At 47.8% G+C, this 18,249-nt stretch overlaps 1 protein-coding gene across 4 annotated transcripts in view; it reads left to right on the top strand.

The window, feature by feature from the left end:
• VTI1A (vesicle transport through interaction with t-SNAREs 1A) overlaps positions 1-18,249 on the top strand; it is a 357,901-nt gene that overhangs the window by 332,425 nt on the left and 7,227 nt on the right. The window lies entirely within an intron of this gene.

Below are 18,249 nucleotides of genomic sequence, written 5' to 3' on the forward strand. Positions count from 1 at the left end.
TCTCCCCAGCATATACGCATACTTTCCCAATCAACAAAAGATGTGTGGAGAGCTTATCTGGCACATCTATGGCTCTCTCATTTCCAGAACCTCCCCATCACATTTTTGGTTGATCTGTCACTCATCCCGACCAGGACTGCCACCTCAGGCCAGCAAAACTGTGCTGTTTCCCCCATTCATTTTCCTACAGAGTTTGCTACTTTTATTGGCAATGCCACTGGCTTTTGCCTTCTGCTCCAAATCAAGTCAGCCTCCTCTGGCAGTCCTGCCCTGATAAAACCATCTTCCTAGCCAACTAAGCCAGAGGGTGAGGTGGGGATCTTCTTACCCAAAGTTCTGTCAGCTTTCTATGAATAAACACTTCTCAGTTTGTGTTTTGCCTTCAGTCATTATCCAGGGCCCTGAAAAGATTGTTTTAACAATTGTTCAGTTTTAAACTTGTTTTGGGGGGAGTGAATTTGTTGACCTCTTCGCTCGGAGCTGGAAGTCCCCTGTCGAAGAATTTTGCTAGTCTGTACAAAGTATGTAGGATGTGGTTGCAATGAAAGGCCTTAGCCTTGACTCCTTGTGGCTTTTGGCCCCTTACTTCCCAGAATTCCCAGCCCTCCTCCTCAAAGAGCTTCCAGTGGCTGAGGTTCCCTGAGATGGGTAATGACCAGCTCCACGCGCTTTCACTCCATTCATTGCCCCATCGGCAGTGTGACTGTCAAAATCGAATCTTTGCATGTGCTTACATCAGCTTCAAATCCAGGGCAACACTTTGCCCATTAACTGACCCAGAGGCAACAGGTGGGACCTGTTTTTGGCAGAACTGTTGAAGAAAAATGGCCTAGTCATCAGCCTGTTTCATTTATCTCTATCATCTGGGAATACAATATAGATAGTATCAGACTCAACAAAAGGTACATTCTATTTTCAGTTTTTTGTCTAGAGGGAGAAGACTAAGCACTTGGATATCTGAAATACCTACCACGAAAAATAAGAAAGATGGGCGCAGTGGAAGGCCAGAGGGGGGAGCACTGCTTGTTCGCTTTCTCTCCCTATGTTCTTTTTTTTTTTTAAAGAAAAAAGTTCAACCCCACCACCCACTCGTCAGGTGATTGGAGACTGTAGTTGTAAAAATGTGCTGCAGGCAGAAGTTCTGAAAAATCCCAGAAAGTGTTGAAAACATCTCTAAACAAGGTATTTTTCTCCTGCACCTTTCTTGCTAAAGGTCCCAATTGCTGCCCAGAAAACTAGTGAGAATGTTAGCTGCCAAATAAAAAATTTATGACAGTGTTTGGCAAAGGACTAGCTCGCTGCTTGTTTTATACATTTCCACAAGGCACTTGAAGGCAGCCTCTTTCTCCTTCTCCCTCCTCCTCCCACACTTTGGGTACATGTACCTTACTGATCACTGTTCTGGGTTTGTTCTCTAATAAAAGAGCAAAACTCCTATAAAGTAGGATTAAACAATATAACTTTTTTCCCTTCAGTAACCTCGGAAAATGTGAGGGAAGTGTTTTCAAATATGATGCGTTGCATAGAAGGGGAAAGAAATGCTGGGTTCGCTTGTTTGGAATAGGCCCATGTATAAGGGAAAAAAAGAACCTTTCGATTAATGACCGGAGACGCTTAGTGGCAGAAGGAATCTTAGAAATCCTCCAGTTCTTGCAAACCCCCGCAGCCAACACTTTGCAGACGAGGAAATGGGGACCCAGAAGGAGACAGTGTCCTGCCTAAGGTCACACAGGCCGAGCCCACCTGGGAAGAGAGCCTGGCTCTCACCTGGGTACCACGCTGTACCCGCCACATCACCCCGCAGCTCGCGTCACTTTTGTTTGTTGGGGATCCCCCCAAGCCTGTGCACTTACGGTGTGTTTTATGAGCATTAGCATTCTAGGCTATTCTACTTTAGGAAAATTAAAACATTTTCTTCCCCAAAACTCGTTTTTAAAAATCTAACGCGTTAAAAGTGAGTCAAGATAGGGCAACGATACTACTGAAACGGCACTGCCTGCCTGTGTCAATTAAACCTCCAGGCTGTGTCATTAAATGTTTACGTGGACCTTTCAAAAGGATAGGGGGTTGGGGGGAGGTGTCTAGAAAAAAAGTTTTGAAGCGAGTTTGAATGTTGATTACATAGGTTGGTGATCACCCTGAAATATTTTGCCTGCCTGAGAAAGCAAAATTATGTTTCAGCCTTTTCAAAACAGTTATCAGATTATGCTCTCAGTTGTTAATTAGTGCCGTTTAGCACGCATTTCATCATTCTTACTTATTCAGAAGCCTGGCTGCGCCCTTGTTCCTTGCCTGGCTTCTGTCCGCAGAAGCATCTGCTGTGACCGTCGCACGCACTCCCGGCAGTGCTGAAGCACGGGGCCAGGGCTGCGGCTGCCTTTTGCAGTGGCGGAGTTAAGGAAGCGAGTGTTATTTGATATAAAGTGCTGCGGACAGACCAGAAGTAAGCGGATTATTTCAGGCAGCGTTAGGAGGTAACTGGAGGAAGATTAGCTCTCCATGAGGCAGATATCATAAGCAAATTAGAAAACCTCCCCAATTAGTACAAGAAACCCAGATTTGTGCTGTTTGTGATCTTCTGCTGAAAGGCAAAGTGTCGACGTTATAGGCTCGAGTCTTGATTTAAGTTGAAATGTTGGCATTTCCTATCAGTGCGTGTTAGCATCTGAGGCTGTGTACTGGCTTAGTAAGCGAAGTAAATCCCTATTCTCCCTGGCTGCCAAGTCTTCCCCATTCCAACGTTCTGTACATTGGTAAGGTTTTCTTTGGCCCTGGAATAACCTCTAGGGCATATTATAATATTTCGATGCTGGGAATATTCAACATGACTCCAATATCCCACACTTAATCTCTCTTTCGTCTGTCTTACGGCACATGTGTCATGCTGAAGTCATAAAAACGGAGTGTGCAAAATGCCAGATGCTACAAACGCAATTATATACTTAAAACTAGCTTCCTCGGGGCACTGCTTGAAATCTGAACTGGGCCCTGTTTTCTCAAACAGGGTGACACTTTTCTGCTAAGCTACCGATCGTGTGCTCTGACAGGAAGCACAGGTCCCCTTCTGAGGCCACCGTGCACACGCAGGTCATTCTAGAATTCAGACCAGGCACTCTCATCCTTGCAACATCATGGCAGTCCCAGGCGTGTTTCTGTTTTATTCTCCGAGTGCACTGTGTAGTCTCCGGTGTCTTGACCTCTGATGTTTTGCACAAGTTGTATGTGGCAAAAGCCCTCAGCAGACCAAGCCTGACTTGTCTAAAGAAAATGGGGTAGCTGTACTCCTCGTCTGAAGATTTGAAATGCATTCCAAATAAACTTTTCACCAGAATTCGAACAACCGCAAAGCTCAGAATTTATTTTGCAGTCTTATCCAAGGAGGAAGGTAATGTTTTTGTCTCTGTGTGTGGAGGCTGATAAACAGTGCCTATTTTTCTGGCTGTAAACATAGTGCATATTCATTACAAAAAAATTTGGAAAATGTGGTGAGTCACAGAAGATTTTTTTTAAATCACCATGATCTAAACACAATCATTACTTTCATTTCAATGTATTTCTTTCCAGATTTTGTTCAAGTTTATCCTTTTGTAAAATTAGGATCCTAATATTCAGTGTTTTTAATCTTTGCTTTTTACCTAATATATCATGGGCAAGAAAATTGGTGGTCTTAATGACAAGCAGAATAGGACAAGACCCTCTCATACCTTCTGAATGATCAAGAACAAATTTATTCAGTGTAGTTTTAGTATTCTACTTCAGTATATATTTTTCTTTGAAAATTATCAGTATCCCAATGGTATTTATGGCAACTTTCAACTCACCAATGTTATATGAAATACTGTCATATCACTCTATTTCTTTGAGGAGAACTTTGCATTTTCTCTGGTTTTACATGCGTGATCTAATTTGAACATCACAAGAAGCTTTCAGGTAGGAAAAAAAAAAAAGAACAGATGTTGTTATCCCTGATTTGATTCATAAATGCAAAGTGAGCTACACTATAAGATGCGCCGTGATGCCAGCCATTATTCTTCCCACCACGCACTGCACGTGGTCTTTGAAACTGGACCTCATTTTAATTTATTTATTTTCTTTATTTTATTTGTGGCTGCGTTGGGTCTTCATTGCTGCACGCGGGCTTTCTCTAGTTGCGGTGAGCGGCGGCTACTCTTGATTGTGGTGCACGGGCTTCTCATTGTGGTGACTTCTCTTGTTGCGGAGCACGGGCTCTAGGTGCGCAGGCTTCAGTAGTTATGGCTCACAGGGTCTAGAGCGCAGGCTCAGTAGTTGTGGCGCATGGGCTAAGTTGCTCTGCGGCATGTGGGATCTTCCCGGGGCTCGAACCCGTGTCCCCTGCATTGGCAGGCGGATTCTTAACCACTGCACCATCAGGGAAGCCCCTGGACCTCATTTTAAATACCAGCTTTGCCACTGACTAGCTGTGCAATCTTGGGCAAATTGACCTCCCTAAGCCTCAGTTTTCTTCTTTGGAAAATCGTAACATTGATATCTTTGTCACAGATTTGTAACGAGGATTAAATAAAAGAATTTGTGTGAAGTACTTCGGATAGCATAAGGCACCAAAAAAGTTAATTTTTTTCTCACACATTCTCTCTTTCTTATAACATTGTGAAGAAAGTATTATGTTTCTTTTTCCAATTTACTCAATTCTTCGTTTAGCATTATTTTAAATAATAATTATATATGTAATAATATACAATTTAAGAAAATGTAAAAATACGTAATAGAAAGCAAAAAACACTCGCCAACCAAATACAAACACTGGTACTGCTTGGCTACATTTCCTTCCAGTCTTTTTTTAATATTTTCTGTGCAAAGGCTTGCCATTTGTTTTTAGACATGTCAATTAGTGCCTTAAACCAAGGAATATGGCTGGTAGTTAAGGCATGTGTTTTAGAGAACACGGTCTGCATGCCACCACACCCTGTTCTTGCTTCTAGATCTCAAAAGAGGTGTCCCTTTGGAATCCTACTTCCATTGGCAGTAAACCAAAATGGGGAGTCAGATGCGTGGTCATGGCAGGGGTGCGATGAGGATGTCTCCAGAACCTGAGGTATCTGAATGCATTGATGAGTCCCTCACCCACTGGTCCTGTGGCCTTGGAGTAAATTGTGTAAAACCCAGCCCACCCATTCACAAAACCAGCTTCTCTGACAATAGAAAGGGGTTGGACTTCAGAGGCCACAATCTGTCAGGCCCAAATTCGGCCTCGCTGTCACCCAGGGCATGGGCAACTCAGAATTACGACACTCAGGTATCTTCAACCACTGGGAAGAAAAGCCTTTCCTAGACCCTTAAAAGGTGTTCTGTTCAAGCTGAAAGGAAAATACCTACAGCCAAGCATCTCCTGTCAGCTAAGTTGATAGTTCTCTATCAAGTCAACCATTAGTGAATACATTGGTTCTCCTTTTTTTTTTTCTTTTTTTGCGGTTCTGCCTTGGCTATTCCCAAGACTTCTCTGAACCAGCTGGGCAAAATTGATTTTTATTAGTTCCACTGGCCTTGTGGAAAATTATCTCATGAACTGGTTTTTATAGGAAGACTCAAAGCACAGCACAGGGTAAAAAATAAGCCTATAGCAGTCAAAACTGTTGTCTGAAATGTCTTCAGACTGGAAGGCTGAATTTATTGCACAAAACAAGTACTAGCAAGGCGGAGGTGTGCATTCCTGCTCATTATCACTGGAAAGGAGAACCAAAAAGCCGAGTAAAAAATTAAATTTTAATAATGCCACTGATATTTTCTAAATCTTTCCTGACAGAAAGATTCTCATTATTTTTATCTGTCTCCGAGTAGGTTCTTTTAGTGCCATCTCAGAAATGGCCTCAGCTATGATTGTTTTCTAGGCTTTAAAGCATCTGAAAAACCAAATATATACAGAGAGAAATATGCTTTAGATTGTTCAAGGAAGGGCCGTGACCGTGGTAACATTTCAGCTAGCGTATCTGCAGCCAACATTTGCTGGGAACGCCTTCTGCTTCCAAAAGGAGGTCCGTGTTATTAAGACAATTGAAGTAAATCCCCAAACAAAGGGGACCACGATCCACTGCACTTGGCTACGGGGGAACTCAGGAGTCCCAAGTTTGGGTTCACTCTGGAAACTGCCCCATGCTGGCCACAAAAGGAGATTCAAGAAAAAATGGAATTATCTTATTGTTTCGGTAAACGTGCAAACTCGCCTTCCAAGTATCACATAGTACAGAATTGTTTGGGGGATAGGAGGGAAGATAAAGCCAGAATCATTAAAGTAGCCAACCCACAAAAATGTGAATTTTTTTGTTTGTTTTCTTAGTTTTTTAGTGCCTGTGTATAAACCTGTCTTGGTCCCAAAAGGATTTACAGCAATTTACCAAAATGTATACAATAGATTTTCTATATAGTAAATGAAGTCCGGGGGGAGGTTAACACACAAACTGTGGAATAGCCCATAAGTTTGTGAGAAGTGGGCCACAAATTTATCTCCAGGCATCTGGCAGGCGACTTGAAGAGGAAGACGGTTTCAGTTAGATGAGCTGAAAACACAGCTCCTTCCTCCTTCCCCTGACCCCAGCACCTTCCCATGGGACCTCATCACAGGGACACACGCCGTGCAGGGTAGTAAACATGTTCAAGAGCATCCCTACAGGAAACACGAGTTCCACAGGGCTGTCTCCTGCTGTCCCTCTGTCCAAGCAGGTGGCGTGGTGCCGAGCACAGCCAAGCGCGCATGCGCGAGCCTGAGCAAAGCCAGTGGTGCAGACTCTCGCGGGCTCCGCTCCTCCAGAGGAGACTCCTGTGTCTCGAGGAGAGGGGGACCCCATTCGTTAGGCCCCTCGATCAACCCTGTTTCCCTAGGCTGGACTTCTGACGAGTGTTCGGCAGGGGAGTTTGAGGCTCTACCCACTCCATTAGAAACCTCCAATGACACCCCCTTAAGCTGGTAAATAGGGCGCCCACGTAGGGGTCTGGGTTTCACCATCTGCTTGTGAAAATGAAGGCCAGGGAGCTTGAGGCCAGTACCTCCAAAGAATGACAGAGGAAAGAAGGGCCTCTTCTTTCTAAGATTCAGGCTGCTTTTCGGCTCAGTCTCTGGAAAGAGCCCTCCTGACTTGTTGGTTTTTCTATTCGCTGCAGTAAAGGAGCTGAGTTCAAAGGCCGCAGTATTCCTTGGCAGTTTGTTTTCTTTCTTTTTATCAAGTCCACAGGTGTGGATGTCAGCAAACATCCTCAGGGATGCTTGGGTCACATATATTTACTACCACTTTAGAGAGGGGGAAACTGAGGCCCATTTCCTTGTTTTTCACAAGATCACGCAACAGATTGGGCGTGGAGGCCATCCTGCAAACCTCTTTGCCACTCACCCTCCGAAAGACACCACTTGGTTTCCCATCTCAGGCCCACTGACTTATAAGACGTTTCACATAAAATGTACACCCTCCTCCTTGAGAAGTACCAGCCAGGCTCTCCAGCACATTCTGCAGGCTGTGAGGGTCAAGGGGGCTGCAGATATGCAGTCCAGCCCTGACCTCTGCCTGTGCTTTTCATCCCCTTGTGAGAGGTCCAAAAGGCACACACAAGCTGGTTTGTGGCTTCTGTTGACCTCTCTCTAGCCCTTGACCCTGCGGTTAGGAATCAGTTATGGGCTAAGTTGGATGCACTCAGTGTAGACCCTGGTTATTGAAGCTCACGCAGAGGTTGAACTTCAGACTTCCACAGGGTCAGGACAGCTGGGCTTTTCCTGCCTCCGAGGGGATCTCCAGCAATGCAGGGCAGGGAGGCTCTCCCTCACCCACCCCCTTCCTTTTAATTCATCCCTGAATAAGTGGTCAGAGGTCACAGACTGAAGACCAGAGCCACTCTGACCCCCAGACAGATGTTTTTTGTTTGGCTACCCAGTGTTTTGGAAAACTTTTTCTTAGTTGCCAATATTTAAAACTTGAGAGATTTCACAGAAAGAACACAGTTTCTGGCTTCTCTTGGCAAAAAAGAAGATCTGGCCGCACTGAGCTGACTCTGCGTACCAAGGGCAAGTAGGAGCGGCACCCCAGTTTAGAATGAGGGCAAGCAACCCCAGTTCTCCAGTCCCCTCTCCCGACGCCTGCAGCCCTCAGACTGGAGACTCCCCTTCCCCCCCACCGGACTTCCTTCCTTAGTTAGAGAAAAGAATTGCGCACGTTCCCGGGCTGGCAGGTGACAGGGCTTCACCTGCGCAAACCTGGAGATCCTGCTATCTGATGGCCACCCTGCCCCACCCTCCTCCCGCCCAAAGAACTATGAGTCAGCCCTCATGCTTATCTCAAATAAGCCTTCCGAGGAGGCCACCTTAACCTGGGGTCACCTGCTCAGAAATGATTAATGCTGCTTGGGGGTATGTAAAATCAGTTTCAAGGGGAAGATTGTGAGGGAGATACAAGTTTGAGCAGACAGGGCACACGCTGCTGGGTGCCTCCTGCAGGGCAGCCCAGGGATTCGAGTCACCAAAAAGCCCCTCCACCTGGACTGGAGCGGTGTGCCCAGAGCCCAGGCGAGGGCCACCTGATGGGAGCTGGAAGCAGGGAGGGCCTGTGAGGAACCACAGGGGAGATGGAGCTGCTGGGAAGGCAGAGGAAGAAAGGGAGGAATGCCCTGACTTCTCTCTCCCTCCCATCCCCGCTGTCCTGCCAGCGCCTCCCATTGGCTGAATGCAGTGGGCGGCCAGTCATCAGGGGTTGGGGTAGTGGAAGAGGAGCCTCTTTATGAAATAGAGCAAAGCAACGAAGGGACAAGAAAAGGGGCTGAGGACAGGCAGCCCCAGGACTGGCACAGTGGGGATATGAGTTAAGACACATCCCATTCAGCCACAGAATCAGATCTGGACGAGTGATAGAAGTTCTGATGTTATGATCTAGAAAACGTGACCACATCCCTCAAGAGTTGACAGAGATGCAGGTGGCTGATAAACCTTTGCCGAAATAGTTTATTCCCCTGACATCAGGAAAGCAAAAAGGTGTAAATCCATGACTATTAGGAGATTAGTATCTAGTGTCAGATCTTGCAGGAAATGATGTTAAAGCCCATCACAAAAGCCAAGGCAGCCTTGTCTCCACCAGTGTGACCTCAGCCAGCCCTAATCCAGAAGAGGCATCTTGGCTGTCAAGGGGTGTCCCCAGGGAAACTAACAGAGCTGGGGGGGGCCGCCTCCGCCTTCCTGGGTAACTGAGGTAGCTGCTGAAGGCGGGGCTTCCAGGAGAGTGGCTGAGCCTGGACCCCACAAAGCAAGCTAATCAGGGGCAGCGCTAGGATGTGCCCCACGGGAATCTGCAGAGGAATCTGCAGGCTTTCCAGGCCAAGGCACCTGAGCAGGGGGATGCCTACTGGAGGGGAGGGGGGCAGCCAAATAAGGGGGAGTCTCAGGACTCATTGTGGGGAGATCAGTGAGCGACAATAGGAGTAGAGTTATGAAATAATAACTATTACAGTTCTTTATTGAGCGGTTACTATTGCCAGGCACTGGTCTAAGCACTTCATGTTGAATTAACTCATTTATTTATTAATGTAATTTGTTGACCAAGGTGCTGCTATTATTGGCCCCATTTTCCTGAGGAGGAAACCGAAGCATTGGTTCTTTGGAACTTTCAGGTTCCTTGTATTGGTATTTTCATCTTTCTTTTTAAACAGAAGACTGATGGAACGTTGTCCACTTTTTATTTTGCCAAGTAAGAGAGAGTAGTTTCCAAAGAGAGTGTACATTTCCAATGTCCAAGTTCGGGACACTGGGAGAAAACAGTGGCATCTACTATCATCATCACTCTACAAAATAAAGAATATTTTCATGCTAAAAGGGCGAAAAGGACATCATCTTGGAGAAGTAATGAAGTAACTTGTCCAAGTAACTTGCCCAACTGGTGTGAGGCAGATTCAAATCCGGGCAGTTGGCTCCAAAACTGAAGGCGGCTGGTCAGCTTCTGCTCATGGCTTCTCTGGAGGATAAAGAGGGTGTGGGCTCTTGGCGAGGGAGGGGCTGGGGGTGGCTCGTTCAGGAGGGCAGTGAGGTTGCTTTACAATACAGGGCAGGACCCAGCGGAAGTGGGGAACCTCCCTCAGGGCACCCAGCAGGAGATGCACAGGGAGAGAGTGAGAAACACCTAAAACCGGGAATGGGAGGTCATCCAGGCCTGACGCCGAGGAAGGTCCGTCTCGCACCGAGAACTTTACCGGGGCCACATGCGGAGTGGCGCTCGCCTTCGCCCCGGGTGGGTCTAAGCCACCAAATCTGGGTCCTACCTAATAAATCAGGATCGTCGTGAAAATTAAATGACATCCCACAAAGAGATCTGTAGTCCTTTCCCAAGATCACACCGTGAGTCTAGCTAATTGTCCCACCTGATACTCTTTTCTGTCTAGCACTCTTTTCTACCAGATGCACTAAATTAAATCTTCAGCAGACTTGGAATCTTTGTACAGCACATTCCTTCATCTGTATGACAGGTGATGTTGACGTCATAAAAAATCGTGTGGTACGAGGTCACTGGGCAAGGGACAGTCACTGGTGAGCAACCCCCAGAGGACGATTGCTTTTAGTTCTGTCCCTGAGTCTGGTGAGGGATCGGGTGATCATGCATTTACCTAAAAGAGAGGGGCTGAAAGGACACGGCCAGTGTGCTAGCGACTGAAGAAAGCTGATGAGCTCTGCTCCTGAATAGAAATGAGTATTAGGGGCTTCCCTGGTGGCGCAGTGGTTGAGAGTCTGCCTGCCAACGCAGGGGACATAGGTTCGAGCCCTGGTCTGGGAGGATCCCACATGCCACGGAGCAACTGGGCCCGTGAGCCACAGCTACTGAGCCTGCATGTCTGGAGCCTGTGCTCCACAAGAGAGGCCGCGATAGTGAGAGGCCCGTGCACCGCGATGAAGAGTGGTCCCTGCTCGCCGCAACTGGAGAAAGCCCTCGCACAGAAACGAAGACCCAACACAGCCAAAAATAAATAAATAAATAAATAAAAAGCTGATGCAGCCACAGATAAAATAAATTTTTTTAAAAAAAGGAAAGAAATGAGTATTAGTAATTTACTGTGCATTTATGCTGGGCACTAAGTAAAGAGTAGACTTTGGTTAATTAGTGTTCTGTGCTATCAACAAAAGTTAACTTGCGTGCACAATTACTGTGTCCATGCAGAAGAGTGTGAAGATGAAGACATAGAAGACTCGCCTCCAGACGACCAAGGCGAGTCTGACAGAGAACATGAGACACACCAGTTGCCTAAATAACCACTTCGTGTGTGTCCAGCAGGGGTGGAAGCTAAGACTGGAGAGGTGGGCTAGGGCTTCAGGGAACTCCTTTGTCCAAATGGGCGTGATATAGTCTCTACCTCATGAGATTGTGGTGAGGGTTCAACAAAGTGTAGAAAATGCCAGAATAACACCTGGCCAGGAGTCCACACCCGGCTCATATGAGCTGTGGGTGGGGTGTAGCTGCAGCTGTCCTCACAGTCACTGTCATTGATGTTGCTGTTGGCATCACCCTGGCAACCACGCTGTCAAGGCCTGAGGAGGAATCTCCAGAGGATAGAGCTGGGTGGGATTTTCCAGCTCCGGGGTTCACGAACTTTCACATTTCTTGGACTTGGGACTTTTTAAACAGAGAACTGAAGGAGGATTGTCCACTTTTGATTTTGCCAAGTAAGAATAGTTTCCAAGGAAAGAGTACATTTCCAATGTCCAAATAAGGACATTGGGGAAAAACTTGCCGTTTACTATCACCGTCACTCCATAAAATCGAGGACATTTGAGCACTAAAACAGTAGAAAGGACCCAATCTCAGAGGAAAGGGCAGTCCTTGAAACTGAGTAATCTGCTTTTCAAATAAAGGAGGTGTCTATGTCGCTTTTCTTGCATTGAGCTTCGGCCTGGAGTTGGGGAACCACTGTTGTCCATCCTTCCACGCCCCTCTTCATTGTATGTAGAAGTAGGACCAGGTTAAGCTCAGTAAGAGGTGGAGACTGATAGGCTCTGAGCTGTGTTCCTGGATTTTGTTGAACATTCTCTGGTAGCAGAAGACATGTTTGGAGTTGCCATGATGTGCAGTCGCCACAGTGGCCCTGGCCGCTCATGTGAGAATGAGGGTCACAGTGAAACAGGAGCAGGCCTGGGGCTCTGGAGACCTGGCTGTGCCCCACAGGGTTGACCCTGGGCACGTCCCTCCACCTCTCAAGCCCTCAGGGTCCTCGACTCTAAAACGAACACTCCAGACCAGAGTATGGAGACCTTTTCCAGCTCTGGCTGTCTGCAAACCTGGGAGGGAGTAAGTGTACCTTGCATATCTAGAGCATCCTTATTTGATTTTCTTCAAGTTCTTTCCAAACCCTTTGATTGAAGCAAGCTGCCTTGATCGTATCTGAAAGCCCAGTAGCCAGCAAAGCTCTCCAGGCCCCTGCCATCACTGAGTCTGTAGTTCAGAATAGCAGAGGCTGCACTGCCCAGCCTGAAATTCGAGGTGCCCGTTTGGCAATGTCGAGTGCAGTGTAACTACACACCGCTCATCAGACCCTGGCGGGCTTATCAATGGGCTCTGACAGGTACTTGTTGGCCGCCTTCCCAGGCTGGGAAGGTGTCCTCAAGCCAGCCAATGGGATGCCCTCCCTTTGCCTTTGATGTTTATGCGGCCACCTTGGAGGGAAGGCTCGCCCTGCTGGGGACAGTGTCACCGTGAGGCCCAGATAGATACCAGACTGTGGGATTGAGAAGCCTGGTGGGCTTGGGCTTGGTGGGGGGTTGGGCAGCAGCTTCCTGGACACGTGCCTCCACCTCCCCTGCAGCCACTGGAGGTTTCCCAGGCAGCTCCTCCAGACTCTGACAACCTTCCCCCTGCCTGTCGCCTTTCCTGAAACCGCATCTCCTTTCACAGGGTTATTTGCCGACCTCACGCATGTAAAGGCTTTACCTTTTGCAAGTGCTTTATAATCTCTAATGAGCTAATCCTCTTCTCCCTGGGGTGGTTGGTGAGCTGGCTGATTTTGCTGGGAAGAAACTGAAGCCCAAGTGTGTCGGAGTGACTTGCTCCAGGTCACCCCAGGCAGACCCAGGATTGTGGACACACAACAAATTGTCCCCAGGCAGATCCAGGATTGTGGACACACAACAAGTTGTCCCGGGCACTGGCATTACTCTAATTACAGCCTTTGTTGTCAGGCTTCCGTAATTGATTTCTCACTGTGACACCGTCAGCTCCCTCGGGGCAGGGACTCTGGGTTTTCTGTTCTCTTCAGAGGGACTTGGCCAGACCTGCCATTCCCATCTGCGCATGGTCCAAGGACCAGCACATTCTCCAGCGGAGGAGGGCTTGCCTTCAATAGCTTTTAGCTTTGAGACCAGGAGTGGGCAAACCACAGATAGCACACCAAATCTAGCCCCTTGCCCGTTTTGGTATGGCCCGTGGGATAAAAATGGTTTTGACATTTTGAAATGGTTGGAGAAAAATCAAAAGAAGGATATTTTTTGATGTGGGGAAATTACATGAAATTCAAATCTCAGTGTTTGTAAAGAAAGTTTTGTTAGAACACAGCTGTGGTCACTTGTCCACGTATTGTCTAGGGCTGCTTTTGCACTACACGGGCAGAATCCTGTAGTTGCAGCAGAGGCCGTATGGCCCACGAAGCCTAAAATACTTACAGTTATGGGTTGTATTGTGTGTTCTCCCCTCCCCCACTCCCCTTCCCCAAATCCATAGGTTGAAGTGCTAACCCCTAGGACCTCAGAATGTGACCTTGTCTGGAAAAACGGTCTTTGCAGATACAATTAGTTAAGGTGAGACATCCTGGAGCAGGGTGGTCCCCTAATCCAATATGACTGGCGTCCTTACAGAAAGAGGAAATTTGGACGCACATACACACACAGGAAAAATGCCATGTGAAGATGAAAGCAGAGATCGCGGTGGTGCTTCTCCAAGCTAAGGAGCTTCAGATGTTGCCAGCAGACCACCAGGAGCTGGTGCAGAGGCGAGGAGCAGATTCTCCCTCCCAGAGCTCAGGAGGAACCAACCTGCCAACACCTTGATCTTGGACGTTCAGCCTCCAGGACTACGAGACAATACATTTCTGTTGTTCAAGCCACACGGTCTGTGGTACTTTGTTACTGCAGCTCTAGCAAACTAATACGTTTATTACCTGGCCTTTCACAGAAAAGGTTAAATCCCTTTAAGTTAAGTAGAAATTCGGAAACAGAGTACTTCTTGTCCTCACTCAGGACCTAGCCTCGGTGTCCCAGGGCTCAGATACTGGCTCCTGTCCCCTCATTTCCTTGCTGGAGGGCGTGCTCATTTCTCCGCCTGTTAAAACTTATCCCTCCTGTGTCCCGTTCCCTCAGGACTTGTGGATAACTGACCACTCCTAAATGCAGGTTGGTAAGTATGGACTATGAATGGTGGGGCGAGGCTTAGTTAGTTGACCCAGAGACAACATCTGGCTTTCTTCTTGGTTTTTATATATATATATATATATATATATATATATATATATATATTTATTTATTTATTTATTTATTAATTATTTTTGGCTGCGTTGGGTCTTCATTGCTGCCTGCGGGCTTCCTCTAGTTGCGGTGAGCGGGGGCTACTCTTGATTGCAGTGCATGGCCTTCTCATTGTGGTGGCTTCTCTTTGTTGCAGAGCACGGGCTCTAAGCACATGGGCTTCAGTAGTTGTGGCACGCAGGCTCAGTGGTTGTGGCTCGCGGGCTCTAGAGCACAGGCTCAGTAGTTGTGGCACATGGGCTTAGTTGCTCCGCGGCACATGGGTTCTTCTTGGACCAGGGATCAAACCCGTGTCCCCTGCACTGGGAGGCAGATTCTTAACCACTGCACCACCTGGGAAGCCCCCTTCTTGTTTTAAATGTCTTATCCCAGAGGCAGGAGTCTCGTGGGATGTGCCCCCTCGGGTCCCTCATTTCACATGGCTTTGGGCCACTGTCTACTCTGTTCGTGAATAGAAATCTCATCTGTGATGAAAGAACCAGCAGCTCCTGAAGACTGTGAGCCCCACAGCTGTACGCAAAGCTTCCAGGGAACCAGGCTGGGACTGTCCTGACTTCACAGGAAGACAAGGGCGTGGAGACATGGAGAAGGGTTGTTGTAAAGGCCGAGACAAGAAGGCTGGGTCCATATCCTGGTCTGGATCTGAGAACTTCATGTACTCACGTCCTAGGGCTGCCGTTACAAAGCACCACAAACTGAGGGCTTAGGGCTTCCCTGGTGGCGCAGTGGTTGGGGGTCCGCCTGCCGATGCAGGGGACCTGGGTTCGTGCCCCGGTCCGGGAGGATCCCACATGCCGCGGAGCGGCTGGGCCCGTGGGCCATGGCCGCTGAGCCTGCGCATCCGGAGCCTGTGCTCCGCAGTGGGAGAGGCCACAGCAGTGAGAGGCCCGCGTACCGCAAAAAAAAAAAAAAAAAAAAAACTGAGGGCTTAAAACAACAGAAATATATTCTGTCACTGTTCTAGAGGTTTGATGTCTGAAATCACGGAGTCAGCAGGGCCATGCTGAAGGTCTAGGGAAGAATCCTTCCTTGCCTCTTACAGCTTCAGGTGACCCCACGCTTTCCCTGGCTGGTGGCAGCATCTCTCCAGTCTCTGCACATGGCTTCATAGGGCCTTCTTCCCTGTATCTGTGCCGTCCCTTCTCATAAGGAACAACAGTCATTGGATCTCGGGCCCACCCTACATCCAGGATGATTTTATCTCAAGATCCTTAACAAATTACATCTGCAAAGACCCTGTTTCCAGACGAGGTCACATTCTGAGGTGGACGTGAATTTGGGGCAGGGTGAGGGGATAGCTGTTCAACTCAGTACAGTCGGTATGGCTGAAAGTGAGAGAAGCCCCAGCCAAACTTGCTTGAATCAAAAGGGAATTGTTTGGCTCCTATAACTGGGAAGTTCCTGAGGCACACCGCAGGGGTTCAAATAATGCCTTTAGGAACCCGTCTTTTTCTTCATCTCTGGGCTCTCTGCTCCTCTGTGTGCCATCCTTTGGGCAGGTTCCCCTCCTGCGTGGTGATAAGAATACCCCCCACTCCCCCATACCCCCATCCCTGCTGCTCTAGGCTTCCATTGTCCCCACAGCCAATTCCAGTAAAGAGAGGACCTTTTTCTTGATTTTTTTAGGAAAAATCCCCGGGCGACTCCATCTGGCCTGAGTGGCTTGCCAATTCCTGAACAAGTGGTTGTGCAGGGTCCAAAGAGCTGTAATTAGCCGGGCCTGCCTGTGTCATGTGTCCACCTGTGGAATCAGAGACTGGGGGCCGCCCCACCTGAATCCTGGGGTGAAACTGAGGATCCCTCCTGAAGGCACAGGACGTAGAAGACCCTGGATGGGCTTTATCAGTGGACACAACAAACACACAGCTCTAGCTCAGAGGCAACCATGTACCCAGCTTTGAAAAGAATGCTTCAAATTAAAAGTTAGTGTTAGAGGCTGATTACAATGACCCATTTCCCCTACTCCTGTTTTCATTTCTTTCTGGTGAATATTACCCTTGAATTGGACGTAGAACTTGGAGAGCCTTTCCCTCGGTCCTTGTTTTTGGAAAGTTCCCAAAGAGACACGATACAGGCTCCTGTGCACAGCGTCTCCCCCGCCCCCCGCTCCGCCCCCCACTCTCCTGGTTGCTAAATGTCCTGACAACTGGTACTGTTCTGTCAGACCCCAAAGGTGAGGCACCATTATTCGCGGTCAGGCAGGAAAGCGTGTGCAGGACAGGGCGTCAAACCTGTGGCGTGGCGTGCACTCTCCAACAAACGAATGCAGGCTTGCAAAGGGATGTGGACACTGCTGGCATGCTTCATGGGAGAGTGGCTAAGAGCTAACTCCTAAAGCTGTGCTTGTCTGCAAGCAGCTCTTAGAAACCAGGAAGATGACTACATGAACCTTCATTCATTCATTCAGCAAGCTTTTTTTTTTTTTTTTTTGAGAATGTCTATGCCAAGCTTTATTTTAAGCGCTGGGAATACAAAAGACAAAGGAGATTCAGGCTGTAGAGGGGCCACTTTTTATTGGGGAAACCTGCACAGAAACAGAAAATCATAAAACTGTGTGGCAAATGTAGCGGTAAGAGAGGGGCACACACACACAGGGAAATACATGAGTGAGCAAGGGGCATGGTCAGGAAATTCTCCCGGAAGAGGTGGGGAAAATATGCCATTGATCAAGGACTTGGTTTTGAAATTAAAGTGAATCAACCTAAAAATGCTTTTTGGTCTCAAATAACAGAAGACCTAGCTCAAACTGACTTCAGAAATAGCATTCATTTATTTTCTCATATAATGGAAAGTCCAAAAGAAGGATGTTTGATAGAGAGGTCCACGTCTTCAGGACTGGGGTTCCATTTCTCTGCTTTTTCTTCAACTCTGCTATCCTCCATGGGTCAGCTTCTTTCTTCAGCTGGCTTCCCTCATGGAAACAAAATGGCTGCAGCAGATCCAGGCCTAACACCTGCACACCACATAGTCCAGGTGACCTGACCTTGCATTCCAAGCAAAGCTTCTGACATTCACTCTATTAAACTGGCTTCATTCACATGCCTGCTTCATTCACATGCCTGGTCCAGTCACTGTAGTCAGGGGTATGTAACACACTGACCTCTTAGCCTAGGTCACAGCTCTACCCCTGGGGCTAGGGGTAGCGCCAGATGTTTGGAAGGGAGAAATGAATGCGGCCAACACATATCTGCTCTTCGTGGGAAGCAGAATGCCCCACCTGAGCTTGCTGAAACATTCACGAACACACACTGGCATTGGTTACAGCTGGAAGAAGCTCTTGAGTCTTCAGTGAGGAGTCTTACAACCAAGTATGGAGAGATGAGGATCCCAGCTTTTGAAAACCAAGAGGCAAAAAACCTAATCTTCAAGGAAAGAAGTCATTTCACCCGCCGTTATGCCTTGGCGTTTTGGATGCTTTAAACCACTTGGCTTGGCCAGACACCCCATCTTGTTGGAGAAGGGGGTCAGAGGTGCATCACCCAGGATAGCTGATGTTCTCCTGCAGTAGAAACAACCCCCAAATCTCATTACCTTAATACAAGCCCACTGTGAGTCCCACCGAGCCTCCAGGGCAATAGTCTTCCATGGGGTGACTCAGGGATCCAGGCGGAAGGATCCTCCACCATCCTGTAGCTGCACTCCCGGAACCTATAGCCTAGATCAGAACAGCAAGGGAAGACCCAAAGGGAGAGTCAAACCCTGGAAGTTAAATGCCTCCACCTGGAAGGGACGCCTAGCTCTTCTGC

Source organism: Grampus griseus (genome assembly GCF_964374135.1).
Source record: "Grampus griseus genome assembly, chromosome: 16".
NCBI classification, from domain to species: domain Eukaryota; kingdom Metazoa; phylum Chordata; class Mammalia; order Artiodactyla; family Delphinidae; genus Grampus; species Grampus griseus.